The following is a 22,721-nucleotide window of genomic DNA, read 5'->3' as shown; positions in this document are numbered from 1 at the left end:
AGCAGCCTCCTGTCATCTCGTGTGCAGATCTGGGGGCCCATACCCCCAGGAGGGCTCTGGGGCTGTGCCAGACTCCTCCAGGGGGTGCAGGCTCCCAGATCTGTGCGTGGGATTACATGAGGCTGCCGTTGTTGCCTGGGACTGGCACCGGGTGCAGCCCGCATCCACCACTGGGAAGACTGCTGCTGCTGCTGGCCCCAGACAGCAGTGGCAACCTCCTGTCATCCCACATGCAAATCTGGAGGCCCGCACCCCCTAGGAGGCCTGTGCTCAGTGGCAGCAATGGGAGGGCAGGTGGTGGGGGTTACAGAAACTTTTGGGGTGGCAGCAGCCCCCGTTCTATTGCTGTGGCCTGCCCTGAGCATTGGGGAGAGCCCGGTGCCACCCCTGCTGCAGCCCCGGGAGCAGCGGATGCTGCCTGCTTGCAGCCGCTGGGCTGTGCTGTGCCAGGGGGCTCAGGGCATGATGCAGCTCAGCAGCTGCAGGCAGGTGGCATCTGCCGTTCCCGGTGCTGCAGCAGGGGCGGCACTGGGCTCTTTCCGGTGCTCGGTGGCAGTGCTTGGAGGACAGGTTGAGCTCCGTGGGGATGGCAGAGCTGCTTGGAGCGTAGCCCTGGCTCTTTCCACTTCCTGCTGCCGGATCCACCAGCCCCACGGAACTGAGACTGGTGGTGAGAGGGGGAGAGCCACTGGCCAGGGCTGCACTCGGAGTGCCCTGCCAGCCCCATGGAGTTCAGCCCGGCAGGAGGAGAGCCAGTGGTGGAGTCACTTGGAGTGCAGCCCTGATGAGCACAGCCCAGAGGTAGGAGGCTCCGCAGCCCCACAGAGCTAAGCCTGGCAGTGGGAGGCGGCGGAGAGCCACAGGGCAGGGCTGCACTCAGAGTCAGGGCTGTGCTCAGAGCAGCTCCCCCACTGGCTCTCCATCACCTCCCACCACCAGGCTCAGCTCCATGGGGCTGTGGAGCCTCCCACCACCAGGCTGTGCTTGTCAGAGCTGTGGTCAGAGTCAGGGCTTCACTTGGAGTGGCTCCGCCACTGGCTCTCCGCCACCTCCCAACCCCGAGCTGCACTCTGAGGAGCTCTGCCAACCTCACAAAGCTGAGCCTGGCGGCGGGAGGTGGTGGGAGGTTGAGGAGAGCCACTGGCCAGGGCTGTGCTTGGAGCAAGGGCTGTGCTCTCAGCAGCTCTGCCACTGGCTTTCCTGTCCCTGGGCTGAGCTCTGTAGGGAAGACCCCGACACAGCCCCTCAGCCCGCAGCCCTCCCATTGCAGCTGGTGCCGGTGGCCCCCCAGGAAGAGCTGGGGGAAGTGATCAGGCTGCTGGGGAAAAGATCGGGGAGCTGGGGAATCCAACTGGGAACTGGGAGAATGTTCAGGGACCTGAACATTCCCCAGCTCTCTGATTGCTTCCCCCAGCTCTTCCCAGGGGACACGGGCCCCCAGTGATGGGTTTCAGTAGGCTGCTGCTGCAGTTTCAGCGGCAGCCTGCTGAAACCGTGCACAACAGATTGGGGGCCCTCGCCCCTAAGAAAGAGTTGGGGAAGCGATCAGAGAGCTGGGGAACTGAACAGGGAGCTAGATGCCAATAACAGAGAGCAGTCCTTTCCCCCTCTTCCTCCTTCCTCTCTTTAGTTTCTGTTTAGTTGCTGCAAACCTGGCTTCGAAACTCGAAACATTTCGAGGCCCCTCATTTCATTTTGAAGCTGTTTCATTTAGATTTTGCTGTTTCAAGCTCGAAATGCATCGAAACAGCTTCAAAACAAAACAACCATCAAAATTTCACACAGCCGTAATGACTGGGGTCTTTTACAGATCTCCAGAAGTCCACCAACTTTCTAGAAGGACCCCAAAGACCATCCCATCTCATCCCTTATAATCCTAGAGATTACAATGTGTTGGGGTTTTACTGTGGGAGAATGTGATCTAGGCCATTGTAACTATAGCTATTGCATTATTTCTTGCTTGCAGTACAAATAAATAGAGCAACCATAGTATCTTTATCTACCAATTCAAACCACAGATTTCTTAGATTCCAAAAACATATCCCTCTAAAAGTTTAATTCAGTATGGAATTCTGCAGTAGTATAAATGCAAGGAAACATGCTTGCTATAGATGCTGGGTAGCACCAATTAGCTGAGATAAGTCTAACTCAATATTTTAGGCTCTTTCTGATTTACTACAGCATGCTGTATAACCTTTAAAATGCTAGCTGTTGTTATTCATCAATATCTAGTGCTAGGATGCTCCCTAGCCTCCACTAGGAGTTTCCATGAAAAAAGTTTAGAAACAAAAATAAATCTTAATAGTATCTGTGTGTGTGTGTGAAAACAATTGCAACAACTGCTATTGCAGAGGTGTTTTTTAGAAACTTAATTCCATTCAGACGTAACAGTACCTGCACAATCACATAACAAGTAACACCTGCTGATTAACTTTATTGCTATGCATGTTCTGTAAAGTCCTGTCCCTGCATTCAAAACGAAGCTAGTTCCAAGCACAGTTGGACCTGGTTGCTAGCATGGAGTGCACACCACTGGGAACAATTTATTTATCTTGAGAAATGTGCTAAGCAAACTAACAAGTACTACAAATAGTCTAGAGCCTGGCTCTGTCTTCATGGCTTTAACAGTTCTGACACAAATAATCCCTGACACAGACAGGGAAACTGAGCTAGATACTCAAAAGAAAATGAGAAATTTGGGTCAATGAGTTGATTTAGAATCCCGAGTTGTATACTCCAAATGGGTTGCATTGTATCCAGAGTTGTATACTCCAAATACTGTTTTGGAGCCTTTCTTTTTCTTCAAAAGGTAAAACTACAGATACCTAGTTTTACTTATATCCCATTTCTGGAATGTACTGCACAAATATTTTATAAAAGGGGGAAGCTTACTGTAGAGTAATGTTACTGTTGAATGATTTATCATAGTCACAGGTGAATGATATAACAGCCTTAAGGAAGTGCTGTACCTTACACAGGGTTATATTTGTTGGAATTAAACTCAATCATATGCACAAACAGGAAACTTTCTTATGAACAATTACATGAATAAAATGTTACTAGAATAAATCTGCCTCATATTGGTTTATGTCAATGCAATTTCCTGCATGGATACATTATAAAGGCAGAGACTTGTTAGAGAAATAAAAACTTAGTAAAGGCCCTGAATGTCTGAGGTTTCTTCTGTATCACAAAGTCTGGATTAGTCAATGAAGCTTTCAAACTATCTGACTTGAAAATTAGTGTTTGGCAAGGTCCATTGACATCTGTTTGCCACAGCTTTATTTAGCCCCTTTTTACATTCCCTGGAGGTATCACATATGAACTTCTCTACAGTACTGCACCAGAGCAACTGCAGACAGAAGGGAATGTAGACGGACATGCGAAGTGTTTAAAATAGGAAACTTGGGCTCTGTGCTGGGAGCTAGCATAACAGGTGTATATATATATATTGGGACCCAATATTAATGAGGTTTCTGTTACAAATGTACAAGGTTGCCCTCAGTCTTTTCAGAAGTAGATGGTATTTTGGTGAAAGTCAGACAGAGTAACCTCATGGTAACCTCTAGTCTGGCTCAGAGCCACTAGGGAGGACTCTGAAGGACTGTCCTTTAGTGCCGCATTGATTAGATTTCTTCCCATAATACACCCAGTGTTTTTGCTCAGTAAACCTTACTGACAACTGAATCTAGAATAAAGGGTGATGGAGGAAATAAAAGCTGATCTCCATGTGAAAATGGGCCATAAAATTAACAAGGTTCGCAATGTTAAGTAATTCTCTTGGCTCCATTATGGCCAGAAAATGACAGCATGAAAAATACATTTAAAAAAAGGAAGAGGAAAGAAAGCAAGAAAGAAATCCCCCAACCAAACAAACAGCAGCAAAAATGCAGAATTAATGCAGTGTTAAAAGCTGAACATTTAAAACAGGAGAAAACAAGAAATTTGAATGTCAAAGTTTCCGTAGCAACATAAAAACATTCACTTGGCCATTCACTGCACCATATCATTTTCACATGCTATTTATACTATTAAGTTTATTAAATGTATATTCTAATACCTCAAAGTGCTCTCAATTTATGGCGCTAAGGAAAACTTAATATTTGCAATGTCTGATTTTAGTGGTTGCCTGTCCAAACTCAACTTTGCACAGACATTGATTTCTTTGGGGGTTTCTAAAAACAAACAAGCAAAAATTAAAAATAGAAAGCTGCATACACTGAAGTAAAGTACAGATGAGTTATGGCAATACATGTTCTACTGAGGGCATTAACCCCAGTTCATGTGGGACATTTATAAAAATAACCAATGCAGTTTCTATAAATTGCTTAAAGAAGCCTGAGTGCATGTTTACCAGACGAAAGGGCCAGTCAGCTTGTTTTGCAAGGTGTGATGAGCTTGCCATTGGTAGGAGACATCAGATTGTGCAAATGTTTCAGTTCAATTTTAAACTCAGTGTCATAAAGACCGTAGTTTTGCACCTCTAAAGAGCATGTAAAACATTCTGCAAGCACAATGATGGAGCAACAAGGAATGTCAGACCTGCTAGATTTGTTCGCATAATTTGTTTTGGTCACTGGTCTTGTATGGCATGCCAATATGTGGTTTCCATAATTGGTTCATATAGTCTCTACAAGCCACAGGTTGATCTGGTGCAGAGCTGAAGGCATGCATTGCTCACGTGTGGCTACTGATGATTTTTGTTGGGCAGGACCCCTTATGCATGCCTTCAGCTCTGCACCAGATCAACCTGTGGCTTATAGAGAAGTAGAGAGAAACGTCCTGAAATAGTTGGAAAGAAAAGAGAAACAATGAACACTCTTAAACTTTGAAACTAGAATAAAAGAAGGCTGTATCTTATGCACAATTAGTGTCTTTTTATCAGCTAAAACTCTGAGTAACATGTAATTCCTCTTTGGTATAAGATGCACCCATAGAAGAAAAAGCAGGAACTATATAATGCAAATGGAAACATTAGGCAGTTGAAGGAAAGATAACCAAGAGGACTGCCTACAACAATCTGTATTGGAAAATGTAAGCTACAGTAAGCAGACTATATACTGTATGCTACCTACAGTGAAATGGCAACACACAAACAAGAAACTTATCGTAATAAAGAAAACATATAAGTAGATATTTTGAATTTCCTTCTCTAATGAAGTATAGACTTTCATTAAGATGTTTTCTCAATAGGTAACATCTCAACAGAGAGCTCAGCATCCAATGAAGACAGATAATAATTAAGTAGCCTAGTAACAGTATCTGGATATAAGAATGCTTCTTATGCAAGGGTTAATTTATATGTTTGCCTATTCATGATGTAAGGCCTGGGCAGGAACTAGAATAAAAATATTAAATGCTCTTTGTTTACAGGGTTATATACCTCTGATGTTAGCTGTGAGACAATAACAACAACCTCAAAAGGTAGCATTTATTTTTGGTTCCACTCACCTAAAATAATTTGAATTCATGCCTTGGTTTATATTCATGCTGAGAGGGAAATAACCTGATAAAAAGAACCCAATATAAAGGTTATCATCACTTAAAATCTAACACAGATGATGCTGAATGTTACTAAGTCTCACTTTAGGTCCTGTATTTCTTTAAATTTTACTTCAAGAACTGATTTGATCATTTCTGACACTTTTGATATTAAGTATGAGAAAGGAATGAAAGATAGCTATTCATTTGGCACTAGCTTACATTCCTGGCCATTATCGATCAACAGAGGTCTATTGAATTTCTAAATACTGTACAAGGGAAAGCAGAAAAAGTTGCTACAAGCCAAAATTGTTGCAGTCTTTATCAGAGTAAGCTGTTCTTACTGAAAAATCCTGAAAAAATGGCATAAAAATGAAACTGAGCATTTTCAGTAAATGAATTGGTAAGCATTTTCAGAAATCTGGACTACACTTTATGTGCACTGATCTGAGGTTTGGGTCTACTCTGAGAATTCTGCATGACTGGTGCTGTACCAGTGCTGTATTCTTTACTTAACAAGAATGCTATTGTAAAAATAACACCCCTGAATAATTCAGAGGTGATTTAACCTACTGAAGGCCCTGTTACATCCAAAATCTCCTTTTCAGATAAAGCTAAGAAAGACATGCTGAACATCTGGGGCCAGATCCTATCCCACCTAGGCATCCAAAGGACACTTAGATTTTAATGGATGATCCTATTCTACCCTGTTCCAGGTCCTGCTAAAGTGGATCAAGTCACAAAAAGTGGAAAAAAGAAGAACCCACTCATCGCTTCCTCAGGGTATTCTTGAGCAGGCCCTGCCTATCTGTACCTACTTGTGTGCCAAACTCAGAAATGTGGCTGTGAAGCCACTGAGAGGGTCTCCCTTCTCAGCTGCTCGAGGTCTCATCTCCAGCATGCTCCAGACTTCATAAACCTACTGGATCATATTAGGAAGAGATGGGGAAAAAAGCTACTTGGTGTAAAGCAACCAGAATTCATAAAGATGTGCTGTCTAATGTTTATTCTACCTGATCCATTGGCCACTAGTGTCCTGTGGAGTATGTACATGCCCTGAGTGGCTGTGTGTTCCATATGGAGGCCATAGAGATAGTGTGTGTCCAACTGCTATTCAGTTCCTTTACAACCACAGAATCCAGATGGTGATAAGACTTCATAATGTTCATAGTTCATAGATGTTAGGGGTTGGAAGGGACCTCCTGAGATCATCGGGTCCAGCCCCCCTCCACTTGGGCAGGAAAGACTGCTGGGGTCAGATGACCCCAGCAAGGTGCGCATCAAGACGTTTTTTTAGAGATCTCCAGGATAGGTGACTGTACCACACTTGGGGGAAGTCTGTTCCAGACCCTAGGCACTTGAGTCATAAAGAAGTTTTTCCTTAAGTCCTTATTTCCTTACAACAGCAGAAGAGGACAGCAGGTCATGGAAGGCACACACGGACAACAGATCTTGTAGAAACCCAGTTGCTGGCATGTAACTTTTCCTCTTTGAGTATTTGTTTGCATGTACATTCCATTCTTGATGACTTACAAACAGTGATATAACAGACATGGTAGGTGCTCAGAGGTGAACTAAAAATAGATGGTACTGCAGCCTGCCAATAGAAGCATCTACTCTGGAGCTTTCCACCAGCAAATAGTGCTTGATAAAACTGTGTGGAACCCCAAGCATCTGCTTTGCAGATGTCAACAGCATGGAATGGAATAAAGCCTTGCACGGGGCCACCTCCTAGGTCACTAAGTCCAATTCCCTGCTATCACAGGCAGCAGCATTTGATCCCTTTCACAAGCTGATCAAACTCCAGAATGGGCTGTAATAGTACCTGGAGGATATAATCTAACTAGTTCATACACTCATTGGGATAATCTTAGGGCAGAAATAGGCTGGATTTTCACTGTTTAAGCAAAAGGACAAAAATAGCTCTGGGACAGCTCTGAAGGTCTTGCTTTGCAGGCAAAAGGCTACTGCCTCACCGTCTTTAAAAGGACATGAAGTTTTTATTCTCTATGGGTAAACTATAGTTTGAGAAAGAACAGTGGAGCAGCAGTCAATGCCAGGGAAGAGTTAAATGGGTGCTGTGAACCTCTGGACAATGTGACAGCCAGTTCTGATGCATGAGGTATTGATGTAATCAGCACAGTGACAGTAACTGGTCCTGAGGAACAGTTGCAACTAGTACCTAAGCACTCTGTGTCATGGTTGTTTCAAGGAATATAGCCTCAGCACTGGATGCTGATGATCATTTCTTCCTATACTATACTGTGCAGTTGATACTACCTTCTCTTTAAGCTCATTTGTTTCCCAATTTGGACCATCAAGTCTCTTTGGACAGGGAGTGAAGAAGAAATGTAGAGCTCATTTTTACAGAAGTCCTGAGAGATCATTTGATCTTAGGGAAGGGGCAACTCACCTGTCTCCAAAGAGGTGGAACAGGAAAAAGCCTACTTATTAAGTTTCTCAAAGCTAGCAGTGACTAATGGTATACAACGTTTTATGTATTTTTTTCTGGCTTTTAACACCCTCTTTGAAAAGGACTAGACTATGGGATTCCCTTAAACAAGGCAAGCATCTAGGAGGTACATTATTTACAGGAGTTTCTGCCTTATGACAAAAGCAATGTTTAAAACTAGAGACATAGGAAGCAGCATCATAAAGTTCCAATACCAAGAGTGTTCTTTGTAAGGAAAGAGAAGACACCTACTAAAACTGCAAAATTAAAGAAGAATAACATACCAGTAAGGTGTTAGAGTGAACCTAATCAATGAACAGAAGCAAAACTAACGTTATCTAAAATTTAGACCAAAAAGGGTGAGCAGACACTTGGCGCAGAGACACTTGGAGCAGAGACACTTGGAGCTCTCCCTCAAAGCCAGGGATGGTGAGAGCGAACATTGCCAGTTGGACGCCCAACACCCTTTATATCCTCAGTCTGGGATCACAAGAGTACTCATCATACATGCACAACCCCTGAAGACAATGTGGGCTAAAAAGATTCTTATCCCAAGTGCATGGGATACAGGTGCACAAAGTTACAATAGATATATGAATAGATAGATACATAAATACACACTCGAAGACAGACCTCTTAGATATAGATACTGAAGGACTCATTTGTATGATTTTGAAAAGATTCAGACATGATTCGTTTTGCAAATCTGACTCAAGTATTATTGAGTCATACTGAGCATACATGAGACTATAGAAAATAAAGCTTGAAGTGGGCAGTTGAAAAAAATGTTAAAGAGCGTGAAGCAGGAGCTGAATGAGGTGAGTGAGAAAAAGCTAACATAAAACCGATACAGTCACCATCATATACATCCTAACAACCGTCTTTGAATACCATTAACATTACTCATGAAATCCCAATGTTTGATGTATAGAATAGATTGTATTCCCTGTGCTAAAATGAAGGAAATAACTTAGCGGTAATGTTAGCTACACAAATGGGAAAAAGGATACATGTTTTAAAGGTTGTGCTTGTCTCTATTGTTGGTCATAAAGTAAGCTCCGCATGTAAGAAATGTTGTTTGGCTGTGCATCACAGAATCGTTTTTGTTCAGTGACAACAGCATGTGAAGAACATAGGAAATAATATAGTGAAGAGTAGGGTAATTGGCTTGAAGAGTTTACAGTCTAAGGTCTTACCCAGAAAAGAACTTGGTGCAAGTGGACCATGCCAGTAGACCTCACCAGTGCAGATGCCTATGTTGAACTTCGCATGACCAAAGCCTATCAGATAATGATAAGATGAAGGGTGGTCATAAAGTACTACCAGCATGGCTAATGGTTACACTTACTAGTAGCCAACCTGACACGAGACATTCTTCAGGGTTTGTCTGTAAGTGCTGTATCCTGATGCCACAGGATCTAAGCAGCCCTGCCCTTCTAAACCTGCCCAGGCACTGAAGATCCAGAAGATCCCTAGTGAGACTTCTCCAGGCTCATCCTCAAGACTGCTCTTGAATACTTGGTTTCTAAAGGGGCCTGAGCGCATTGGACAAATATGAGCAAGGTACCATGGCTCGCTGCCTCTGTGCTACAGAAGTCTATTATCTCATACTGCCCTTTGTCTGTGGCAAAATCTATGATGTGGTAGGGCCAGCCTTGGGAGGAGGGTTGACACAGTGAAAGCTCTACCTCGATGAAATGAGTACAGGTTTCCCTCAATTTATGCAGGTTCGATTTATGCAAATTCGCTCTTATGCGATTACCCTTTTTATACCTGAAATTCATTATATGCAAGGTAAATTCACTGTTATGCGATTGGCTTAGGAGTGCTCCCCCTTTCCCCAAGCAGGTAAGTCTGTGAGTTTGTAAGGGGAGGGGAAAGGACCACGGGCAGAGGGGAGGGGCAAAGGGAGAGGAAAGGGCCGTGGGGCTGGGGCCCCACTCACTGCAGCCCCTACTGCAGCTGCTCTGGCAGTGGCCGATGCCAGCAGCTTCCAGCTGCTGCGCTGCACTGTGCCCCAAACCCCTGGGGCTCCGATTCCCCCAGTGCTTGGGGTGGGCTGCAGCGATGGGAGGGGGGGCTGCTGCAACCCTTTATATGCAAGGTAAATTCACTGTTATGCGATTGGCTTAGGAGTGCTCCCCCTTTCCCCAAGCAGGTAAGTCTGTGAGTTTGTAAGGGGAGGGGAAAGGACCACGGGCAGAGGGGAGGGGCAAAGGGAGAATGGGAGGGGGGGCTGCTGCAACCCTAAAATTTGCCATAGCCCCCCGCAACCTGCCCTCCCAGCACCGCTGCCAAGCTCCGGGAAGAGCCTGGTGCTGCCGCTGGCCCCAGCCTGCTCTCGTCCTGCTGCAGGCTGCTGCCTGCCCCTGCTGCAGAGCTGGGAGCGGCAGACATTGCCTGCTTGCAGCCGCTGGACTGCACTGTGCTGGGGGGGTCAGGGCACATTGCAGCTCAGTGACTGCAGGCAGCTGGCGTTGGCCGCTCCCAGAGCAGCTGCAGCAGGGGCTGTGGTGAATGGGGAGAAGTGGAGCAGTGGGGTGAGTGGGGCTGCTGCCCACCCCGAGCACCGCAAAGAGCCTGGTACTGCCCCTGCTGCAGCCCTGGGAGTGGCAGCCGCTGCCTGCTTGCAGCTGCTGTGCTGCGCCGCAACCCTCTCCCTGCCTCTTCCTTAGTCCCAGCCTCACTCTCTCCTTCCTTCACCATTGTGGGAATGCATCCCTATCTGTTCCATTGTAAACTAGGTTTGCTTTATGTGAATTTGATTTATGCGCTGTTCCCTGAGAACGCATCTACCACATAAATTGAGGGAAATCTGTACCAAAGGAAAAAGGTAACAGGTTTAAAGGAATGTCTTCTTGCAGTTCGCAGTTGTACTTTGGAATGTGATATTGCTTGACATTCTTGGCATTCAGATTATTTTAGCCAGCCTTGGAACTCAACACTGCATTAATGCAAATGTGTGATGTTGTTCACAAATAAACAAACGCATTTTAGTCATAAATGTAATTGGAGTTTTGTAATGCTGTCTATTGGCGAGTCTCAAATAATGTATAAACAGTAATTAGAGGGAAACATTAGTCCTCATTTTAGAAGTGGGAAGCTGAGGGATAGAGTGATTTCAAATAAACTAGGACAAATCACTGAAGATATGTCTACAGTGATGTTGAGGGTTGATGGTAAGGTTGCCCTCAATCAGCCTGAGCCATGTGGTCTGTCCTTCCCTGTCTATATCCTACCTTATAGCTCACACCAAAAGTCATTTATTTGAAAATCCCAACTTTTAGAAGCTGATTCTTCTAGGAATCTATCTGTAGACTAACTTGTGTCTTCTTCCTGACTTATCTCTATTTATGGGCAGCAGAACAATGAGGTGGGGAGGGAGGTCAGGACCAAGGAACAGTGGGTTTGCCGCTGGGGGACTTTATGTGCTTGTGGCCTGCCGCATGTAGGTATATTCCAAATATTATGTAGGAAGGGTCAGGCTAGCAGGCTAGAGGTGGTAGGTTCATTCTGGTACCTGAAAGATTAGCAGAGCTCCAGACTTGGGTTAGAAGTTGTCAGGGGTTGAGGAAAGGGGTTTACTGTGGAGGTAGATCAATTGTTACCAGCTTGAGGCCAATCCTAGGTCTACCTTGACAATCAGTGTACATGTAGCCTTAAAGTCTCTGGAAAAGCCAGAAAATGAGCCCAATTCCACTTTCACCCCCATCTTTATCTATAGGAGCTTTGAAAGTGTGCGGTAATTTTCAGTGCAGGTTGTCTTCTCAAAAGAAAGGCTAAAATGATTTTCATCTTAGTCTTTTTCTTAAATAACAAGTCAAAACTCTGCACCTACTGTATTTCTAGGGAGACTTAAGATCACAGAGTGGCAATTTTTGTGTCCCTCTCCACTAGGCTATCTGCCTCATTTGGTAAACTTACTCCCAATTATGTAATTCCAAACCTTGCTTGTAGCTCTGTGATTTTATTGTGTGTGTATGCAACAGAAAGAGAAAGGAAGAGTGATCCCTGAAGAACTAGTTTAATGTGCTTTATTTTTATTACTGTACACACAATGTTCTGAGATGTTTGGCACTAAGGGTGCACTACATAAAAGTGACTGATTGATTGCATTTTAAAAATAGAAGTACTGTAGTGATCCTGGGATTAACTACTATTATTGAAGAGATGGCAGAATTTTAAAAAGCTTTGTATTTGCATCCTACAGTGAATGTAAAGCATCCCTTCCTATCCCCCCTTGCCCACGTACACACAAAAGGAGCTTTTTAATAGTTTATAAAGGAAGCAAATAAATGCCATTAAGTTGATTCCTTACTGTTCCCCAAACACACTAAGTGGCCTGTCCATAAGATAACTGCAACAATTTCTAACTATCTCTTTTCTGTTGTGCATTTTAGAACAGGACTTAGACAGACAAATACTTGCAGCACACTCAAAAAAGGCAAAATCTTGGTTTTTAAGATTATCTATAAAAATTCCAAGAATATTGCACATATGTAACTCTACTGGCTGTTGCTCTATGAGAGAAGCTTAATGATGGCTCTTTGGAAGGGGGGTGTTGATTTTTAAATATCTCACATACTTTAGATTAAATATTGGATATTAAAGAGGCTACAGATAATATTCAGAGTGAATGACATAGTTTGGTGGCCTTGTTCAGTGTAAGCAGGCTCTAATTCAGAGCTGGGTTAGAGGCTACAGCTACAGGGAGACCTTGCCAGCAGCACATTTGTGCCAACAGAAAAGAACAGTTGATGGCATCTACCCAAGGTCAGCTCCTCAAATTCAGGAGCTGGTCTTCTTCCAGATACTGTAAAGTCACTTGTTTAAATGCAGCCAGTCGGCAACAATTAAGCATCTAAATAAAACATGCAGATTTTGTATTCTTATTGAAATCTCCTCCATGCCAGACTGTTTATTTTCTATTTCTCACAGTCTTCATTATCCAACAATCAGCTACAAAATGGCGGTGAGAGTGAGGCAGACATTTTGTAATTGTCTCATTAAGAGCTAAACAGAACAATGAAAAACCACTGAAAGAAAACAATCACTTTGAGAAGCCAAAAGAAGATCGTAACAAGGAAATACTGGACCTTTAATGAAAATTCTTTATCATATTTTGCTGTAAATTTCAACAAAACTAACATTTAAAAAGTCCTCAATTTTTGTTTATCCACCTCCCTCCGCTCCTTGCCCCCAGCTCCAAAGCAGTACAACCTGGGCTGTTCCCCTCACACACTTCTGCTTCTGTGTGTCACTTCTCTTAAACATGGGCTCCTTTGTGCCCTATTCTGCCCCAAACCTAGTGTGTGCCATATGGACTCTAGACCACCCAGTGACAATAACCCAGTCACTATAATCTTTACCACATTCTACACTTAAAAGTTCAGACTAATAGTTCCTATTACACCTCTAGGAAACGTCATATTTTTCAGTACAGCTTTTTACTGCACTTGCACCAAAACCAATGCAAATGCATTTTTAAACAATGGATTCCACCTTTATGCCTGCAGATATCTTATAATCTAATGGGAAATGAGCCTGCAGGACAGAAATACTGGCCAAACTAATGTCATAGCTAATGAAACAAACAAAAAACCCCCACTAGGAGCCAGGAAGCATTTCCATCTTTTGGAAGTATGCAATTATACCAGATTTCTACTAGAGTTAATACAAATAGCAATCGATGCACCCAAAAGAGCAAATATGTTAATCTTTAGGAAACAGAGCAAAGCACATGCTACTCATTAAGGATTTATGTAACTGCCAAATTTCAAGTTCAGCTGTTTTTGCATTATTCCCTCAGGGGGAAAAAGCACTAATATATGTGTGTTTGCGTATGTGTACGTGTGTGAACACACACATACACACACACACGAATGCATGCACACCACATATATGAGAGAGAAAACTGAATTTTGTTACCCACCTATAAATCAAAAAACGCTCTAAAGATTTAATCCAGACTTGTCGAATTATGCAGGGAGAGCAAGATGGCTGGTATAACGTTATTTTGAAAAGTGTCTGAATTAATATTCAAAAAGCACAAAAATTACACAGGGCGTAGGAAACGCCTTCTGCACAATTACTCTTTATAAGATGGTGCTTGCTAATGTTTTACAACGTCACAAGTAAAATTTAGAGAAAAAAAGTAGAAGGCATTTGGAATCTAAAAGTTTGTTTGCAAACTCCTGCAACACATGTAGCAATAACACCGCATGCTGATGTACCTTTACACATGAAGAATTTCCAGGTTACATAATCAAACTCCCTTCAGAGGTTCTGTAGGGATAGCAGGGCATAGGACTGTTTTATGGGCCTTGGTGCACAAAGGAGGAGAGAAAGGGGAACACTCACAATTCATACCGCCAATGGATCCAAGCCTATCCTGCATGAGCAGATGCTGAACTTCCTCATGTGTGGTAGACCTCCCACTCCAGACTGTGCTCCACTACAGCCTCCAGAGGAATGCTTCTGAAGAGGCCAGCTGCTCAGCAACTCCTCACCATTTCAACACAGGCTGTGGCTTAAAACACAATACAGGCCTCTGTGTTTTATGAGAGAGAGATTTCACTAAGACATGTATTTTGCAATGTTCCATATCTCTTTCCAGTGGAGCTAACAATCTGTAGGAATGTTATGACAACAGGTGGAACAGCTCTTTCAGAACTTGGACAGTGCTGCCAAAATCAAGATGCCTGCCAAGTTTAATATACATACTGTACATTCAAAGGTTATGAACCATCTCTAAAACCACTGATTTAAAGGCTATGTTGATTACAGCTGTGCTTTGCTTTTGTTACAAACTCCCAAATCACAGAAAGCTGGCTGGTTCCGTGTTTTGTTACAAACTTGAAACCGAGCCAAGGTTCATGAAAAAGTTCATTAAGGGTCATGCCCTTTTTGAGCTAAGCTAGCCCCATCTGAGAGGGGAGAAAAAACTCTGAGTTAACTTAACGTTTCACACTGAAAGCGTGGGAAACTCGTGGTTTCACATGATTTCCTTGCAAAGCCAGGTGAAGTTCAGTGGTTTCAGGGATTTTTCACAAAATGTTTTTGGGCTCCTTTCAACTTGAAACTTGATGCAGAATTTAGTGTCTGGAAACTGAAAAGGAATAAGACAGAGAAAAATATGTTTGTGCAAGATTCAGAGAAATGAATCCATTGAGTTTTACCTGTTGCCCTAGAAATGAGGAATCTAAATACCCTACTGCTCTATTTTGTTTTGAGACAAAAAACATTAAGGAGATCTGTCTTAGACTGTATAAGTAGTGAGCACTCTGTGCATAAGTATTGAACCATATTAATAAGGGCTGCACAGTGCCACCCCTCTACTGGCCCGCAAGAGAAAAAGCTGGCTTACTGGAGCCACAACGCTTGCCTCTTCCTTTTGGGGATTCCATAACTGTCAAAGCTAATCTTAGCTTTTGTTTGGGAGGAAAAATTCCATCTCTAGCCATTTACGCCATGAAATGGAGACCAACTGCAAGGATTTAAGATTTACAATTGAATTCTTAAAACAGTAAGCTATTTGCTCTCCATTACAGCTGGCAAGGGATAGCTTTGAGGCCCATGAAATTAAGAGGCAGGGGTTCTTCTATTTTTTCATGAGGGACACACTACACCACTTCACAAATGTACTTGTTTCTTAAGGAAAGTAGTACCTGAACTGCTACCTTCTGGAGGATGCCAGCTACTCTGCTGAGTAGTCAGTCTGGTAACAAGAAGGAACAGCTTATTAGTACTGGGAGAGAGATGTAGAAATTAAAAGACTTCTTATACTTGCATAGCAAATACTGGCCTGACACTAGCTCCATCTGCAGCCTTGATTAAGTCATTTAACCTGCCTGCTTTAATTTTTCCTGGTTTGAAATTTGGATAATTGTATTCTCCATCACAGACTTTTTATGACAATTGTTTAATGTGTCAAAATGATTATATAATTCTTATTATGGAGTATAGACAGGGGAAAGGAAACTGAGCAAAAGGGAACGGAAGAGAAGAAACTGATTAAGGACATTGAAAACATATAATGAGAGAGGGTGAATGACAGAGTATGGAGTGAGTATAAAAGGAAAATGAGAAAAAAGTTAAAAGGAGAAAAAGCAAATGACAGAAAAGAGCAGACAGAAAGGAGAAAAAAGAAAATGGCTTGGAGATGATGTTGGTAGATTAGCTAGCTGGAATAAAAGTGAAAGAATAAGCAAGAGAAGACCATTTTGGTAGCAAAACGTCATTTTATTTTATTTCTATGCAAATGTTTTGAGTTTCAAGAATGGCCTGGGAAGTGTTAATTTCAGCACTGATAAAGTTTCCAAATCATCTACTTTGGATTCTGTCACTGGAGAAAAACAGAGAAAACTAGCTACAATTTTCTACTATGCTCATGGCTTTTTGACTGCCACTATTTTGGACACTTGTTCCTTAAGCACTTTTAAATGTTGACATGTCATGCATATCCAGCAAAGAAAACTGGCCTCCACCTGTCCAGCAGCAGAGAAGATCCACAAGAGCATAAACAATCTTCCACTTTTATAAAAGGTCTTTAGTTTATTGGATCCAAAATAATCATTGCAGTGACAAATATTTGGGAGAATGTGATAACAGTCTTCAAATATCTGAAAAGTTGTCATAAAAATGATGGAGATAGACTATACCCTGTGCCAGCAGGGAACAAGACCAGAGATAAGGGTCTCAAATTGCAGCAGGGGAAACTTAGCTTGGACATTAGGAAGAACTTTCTTACTATTTGGGTAGTTAAATAAAGGCAGTCCTCGCACTTATGGTGGGTTACATTTCTGGAAAAGTCACTGTAAGTCGAAACAATGCAAGTCAAATCTGATTTTCTCATAGAAACAATGTTATAATAGGGGTTACGTTCCTGACCAAGGGCCTAATGCCCAACTTTTTACAGAAATGACCATAAATACCATATTTAAATCAATTATTTAATCAACTATAAATGATATACACTGTACAATACAAAGCTTTCTAAAGTGTACTGTATATAAATTGATTAAACAGGGCAATACAGTAACTAATCACACAGAATTTTATTTAATCAGAAGGTGAAGAAACACCTTCACTGGGGTCATGGAATTCAGAAGGGCTTCTTTGGAAAGATTTTGGGGAGACTTAGGGCCGCTTGATGGCTTTTTGAGAAACTGATCCAGGGATGTTTGTTTTGCTACCCTCTTTTTTCTCCTTGTAAATTTCCCTGTAGTGCCTAAGTGCGAGGATCCAGTGCCATAAGTAATAACATGGGTGTAAATGGTGGAGTGCCTCAAGTGCGAATTGCCGTAAGTCAAAACACCCTAAGTCGAGGACTGCCTATATTGGAATGGGCTAACCAGAGAGGTTATGGAATCTCAATCCTTGGAAATTTAAGTGCAAGTTAGACAGGCATTAGTCTGGGATGGTTTAGATTGGAATGATTTTGCCTTAGGAGGTGGGCTGGACTCATGACTTCCTGACGCCCCTTCCACTCTTACGTTTTTATGAAAGCCCTAATGCCATTTTTATCCCTAATGTTGTGATTTACTGCATGCAGGATTTGGCCAAGTTCAAGGAAACGGGGATAGAAACCTACTTTGCTGACCCACTTCAAAATATTAGGGCCAGCCTTGCTACTGCTTATTTCTGTACCCAGGCCTTTCAGAGGAATCTTGGTTCATCCAGCAAGGTTGCTATTTCCTAACAGAAGAGTTCAATGGCTATGTATACTCTGGGAGTTACAAAATGCTACTACAGTATTGTGAATATAGAACTGCTGCTATGATTTTTGATGATGAATTGGGATAAAACTAAGGTTGTAAATACCAGCTGGAATAAAAAAGGCAGCTACAACAACAACACACCCCAACGTGTTTTCTTGAAGTGTTTTCTTGTTATTTTCAAAGTATGAAAGTTACCATAACAACCTAATGTATCTTTTTATATAAATTCCTTTTCTCTTCATCATTTATGTAAGCACAGTTGCCTTGACAACTAAAAGAATTGTTTTAATAAAGCAATGCCTGGTTTTTTTTGTACATATCACAGGTTCCTGTTAGATTTTAATGAGAAGGCAAATCTCCCCTCTCCAAAGGCACACAATAATAGAATAAAGGAAAAGTTGAGAGCCACTAAGGAGGCCCCCTGCCATCTCTTCCCCATAATAAACCTCCTCCAGAGATACATCTGGTTATATTTTGAAATAACATACAACTACACCCTATATAGTGGAAACTTTGTATATTCATGTATAATATACATACTTCACACCTCTTCCCTCCTTATTGCTACCCACCACTAATCAGCTAGAGAACTACTATATGCAAGAGCAGAGAGTATAGTTAAGCCCAAAATGTAGCGTGCAAAGGGAGAAAGACGACAAGCAGCATAAGGTGAAGATGTGGGCAGGTGTTTCTCTCTGCAGCTGAAATTTAACACAGCTCAGAATTTTCTGTCATGATATATGCCTCACTATCTCCTATTCAGGCCCTTAGAAGACCCTGCAGCCTCAAAGGCAGGTGAGCTTTGTCTGATGTTCATATGTTGTATAATCACCTCCATTAGTTGGGAGGCAGCAGCTAAAAAAGGGAGATCACCTGAGCCTGGGGGACTGGCCAGACAAACTCCGATAGCCCCCTTTGGACAAGGGTGAGAGTAACATATATCCTGTCCACTGAACAGAGCATGTATCCACCCTCCAACCTGTAGTTTGTAGTCTGCTGTAGGTATTGCAAGAGTCATCTTTTTGTGGGGACTGAGTAGGAATTTTTCCCCTCATTGCCAGTTGAGCCAGGCCCTTCACCTTTTCCCCGGCAGCTTTTGGACCTGATGGGGCATGTTAGGAGCAAGGTAAGATTTTACCACGTAGCAGTTAGAAGGTGTTCAGTGTGGGCATTTCTTCCTTAGGGTGTGCAGATCTCTAATAATATGCTAGCTGGAAGTGAACCTAGAGAAAGGCATCATCTAAAATAGCCAGGGGATAGGGTTAGGGATTCTAATGTCTGGTACAGCAAAGAGTCAAGCTCCTCACTCCTAGCCCCATAACCCTTGTTACAAGGGGAGGGCAGGAAAGTCCAAGCCTTGGGTTTTGAACAGGTTTGTAAGTGGTAGGCAGGGGACTGGCTTCAGGCACAACTGGACATGTGAGAGGAGAGAGTGATGACCTGCACCACATGAAGTATTGATGGATAATAGCCAGATGAATTAAATTAATAAACCTATGACCTAATTAAACTACATTACTCACGTCTTGACATTTGTTTCATATGACTGTGGGCCAACAGGATTTAAATGATCTTGGATGTGGCATAGGCCCCGGCCCCTCATCAGCTTTTCATGCGAAGATGATGATACAGGTCAGCCCAAGGGGTGCTACTTCAAGCTTTATTTCCAATTATCTCTGTGAAACCACATAGATAATTGCTATCCTTCAGTCATTTAACCCATTAGTATTCATTTTGTAGTCAGTAACATGAAGGTAGTGTGTCACATGTGTTAGGATGATAAATTCATAAATTTTAGGGAGATGGTCAGCCATTGACATCATGGGATTTTTATACCTACTGAGACAGACAATTTGTCCTGTTGATTAATTAAAATCTGAAGCGAGTGTGAAAGGTCAATATGTGCTACCAAAGATCTGACCCTACTGATTTCAAGTCGAGTAGCTACAGACTGCACTGTGTAACTATCCTGATATTTAGGGTCTAACTTGATGTTCTTTACCAGCTGGAACCACATGAACCAGTTTTCCCTGTCAATACCATAGCCTCCACCCCACACCAAAGCTATCCACATTGTGCTTATTTTTTGAACACACCACTGAACTGCATCCCAGGTTGCCTTGCAGAACCTTCCTATGAATCCATTTCTATCCAGATTTGTACTTCCTTATGGGCAGTAGAAAGTGAAAGCAAGGTGCAGAAGGGCTAGAGGTCAGGTCACAACTGTCAACAATTGATGGACAATTTGTGTTTGTGCCTAAAGTACTTGGATAAGCTCTGAACATATTACAGGACAGGCTGGACTAGGAGGTGAGCAGGGGAAGAAGTTCAGCAAAGTTTCCAGGCTTGGGGTATAGATGATCAGTGGATATGGGCTTAAAGGTGACCATAAGATTATCTCTATCAGTATAAACACACCCTGCATGCCTCTAGTGCAGTGTAGACATACCCAAGCTGGCTTTCAACCAGTTTGCTTTGGCACCAGCAGCAGCCTAGCCATGGTGACACAAAACTCAGCACATGCTACAAAACCTACCCTGGGAAATTGACCACTGCTCCCAATATCTGAGCTAGCCGTTTGAAACCTGGTTGGGTTATGTCTGTGCTACACTGCACTCATGGCAGTGACTGCAGCAGTGGTAGTGCTCACATGAATAAGAGTGGCTGTTCTACAAAACAACACTTGAGCTACACTGATTTACCATATTTTCTCACATCCAACCTACCCCAGACTATAATATACACCTTGTTTTGAAAAGCAGAATGAAGGAAGGGGAAAAAAAGATTTTTTCCAGAGTTATGACTGCAAGGAGCAGGATTTGAGCCTAATTTTCAGCTGACTGACCCTCCCTTTTCTGCTTAACTAAAGCTGAAAACTGGTCTCTATGGGCATATCCCCACATGCAGGGGCATGCTCTTGCAGTGGGGAAAAAAGCAACGGCACAAATTTGTGCCGCTACTTTTTGCTGCTGTGAATGCTCTCTGCACATGGGCTTTGGCGCAGGGTAAAATGCCCCACTTTAGGGAAATGACCATTTCCCCACTCCTTCTGGCATGCTGGAGGAGCTGAGGGACAACTAGAGGAGGGGAGATGCTTTGGCTGCTGGCTAGAGCGTCTCCCACAAGGGCCGAGCCTCTGTGCCTGCTGGTGCATGCTGCTGGAGCATGTGCCTCACTGATCTTTTTTGGTGTTGTTTTTTTTGTTGCTACTGGGATTTCCTGGTAGCAAATTCTGCCCCAGTGCAGGGCATGTTTTAACATGCTGGGTGTGAGGTTTGTGGCGCTGTCACAAATCCACGTCTGGATCCGGCCTGTGGGTGGATCTATAATTCTGAAAACAGCTAAAGAATTTCAAAGCCCATGAAACAGAAGGAGAGCGACCAGAAGCAGCTATTAGAGAGAAAAATCGTTCCATAGCCTCATCCGTGGCACATAAAAATCATTAAAAAGGAGAGACAATCATTAACACCTGCAGAGTGAAGAATAATGAGCCATAAAGTCATTTGATTCCCTTAGCTACCTATATCCTGGGCAAAAAAATCAGCTTCGCTGCTTAACATATACCTGCTAATTTGGGGGGAAAGCTACATGTTGTATGCAGGAAAATAAGGTAATTTAGCAGCTTAGCATGATTGGATTAGCAGCTATTGCATGGTGCTAATGTATTAATTGCCGTCTGCAGCAGCATTTGTGCTGCATTAGTGTGTTGGCATCAGCAGCACTGGTGCTTCAGTTTCTACTCTCCCAGCAAGCCAGTTATCTGGATCTGAAGGCAATAAATGGTGCTCAAGATCTGTGTGCATAATCAGGAGCTTAGTTGGCAGCAAAACTTTGGGTATACCTCAAGATAACACTGCTGTGAAGAGCAAGCACACATGCACACACAGTTCTTTAGGTCTTTAGTGTTCTTTATTCTCCCATAAAGCATTTATTTTCTAAACTACTTTTGCAAGCGGCAGGTTTAGATTTTACAAGGATGTTTGTTAAAGATATTTTGAAATAACATTGCATACATTTTATCATAGCCATTTTTATGTTCCAAAAATTTCTTCTGACACGTCACATTTTTGGACTGGGAATTTAATGAAGATTATCTGGATCAGAGTTTTAAAGAATCCTCTCTGCAGGGGGATGTGTAATCAGCCATTTCATTTTTTATTTCTACTAAGCAGTGAAAGAGTTAATCTGCCATCTAAATAGGAGTTTGTCTCCTTAATAAGAAAGCACTAAAGCAAGCCAACAATAATAAAGCTAAATGAAGGCCATTCTTTTGCCTTTTGTCAATATTTTCACAAAGACAAATAGATCAAACACAAGATATTTTAAGGATTTTATTTTTTTTCCTCTTTGTAAATCATAAATGCTTTGGTATATTTAATTTCAAAACTAATTCCCAGTGGACTAGTCTAACATGACAGATTAAAAGGAAAAAACCCTGCTGTATTCTTTGATGGAAAAGTACACTAAATACTCTTTTGCTGCTTTTCTCCTCTTGTTGTCAAGCTGTTCCTCTCTCCCCTTAAGCTAAAAGAACGGAGTTGTCTGCATGAATCAAAAAGCTTCATATTCCCTTTTCAATAAAGTTAAGTTTTGAGACTTCAAATCTCTTTAAACAACATACATATTTCAAGCCAAATGAAACAGTCTGTAGGTTATATTTGTAGCTAAGTATGCTGGTACCTCAATATCTTCTCTACTGCACAAATTCAGCTTGCATATACACCTGGGAAACGCCAGAGAATTCACTTCCAAAGCATGAACTCAGGCTTCCCAGGGCACGGGGACTGAGTTTTTGTGTACATGAAAAAGACTTCATTTTCAAAATACTTCGTTTGTGTACATGATAAATACTTTGTGCTTTATGGGTATGAAAGAGAGGGGTTTCTGTTTCAGTTGTAATACAACCTTCTCATGCAAGGTCAGAAGAATTTTTTGCCCACTAAGCAATATTCATGAACCAGGCCAGACTAACTTTTCCATACAGCTGCATCAAGACAACAGGTCTGCAGCCAGGCTCCCAAAATACTCCCTTTACAAGACTTGCTCATTGGTGGGGGTTTGGTTTGTGG

The 22,721-nt window shown here is 42.5% G+C and overlaps 1 protein-coding gene across 7 annotated transcripts in view; it reads right to left on the bottom strand.

The window, feature by feature from the left end:
• Positions 1-22,721, bottom strand: part of LOC106722702 — a 173,182-nt gene that overhangs the window by 36,340 nt on the left and 114,121 nt on the right. The gene's annotated exons all lie outside the window — the stretch shown is intronic.

This window comes from Alligator sinensis, unplaced genomic scaffold (assembly GCF_000455745.1).
Source record: "Alligator sinensis unplaced genomic scaffold, ASM45574v1 scaffold91_1, whole genome shotgun sequence".
NCBI lineage: Eukaryota > Metazoa > Chordata > Crocodylia > Alligatoridae > Alligator > Alligator sinensis.
The sequence above is the reverse complement of the archived record's forward strand: the minus strand, read 5'-3'. Positions and strand labels throughout refer to the sequence as shown.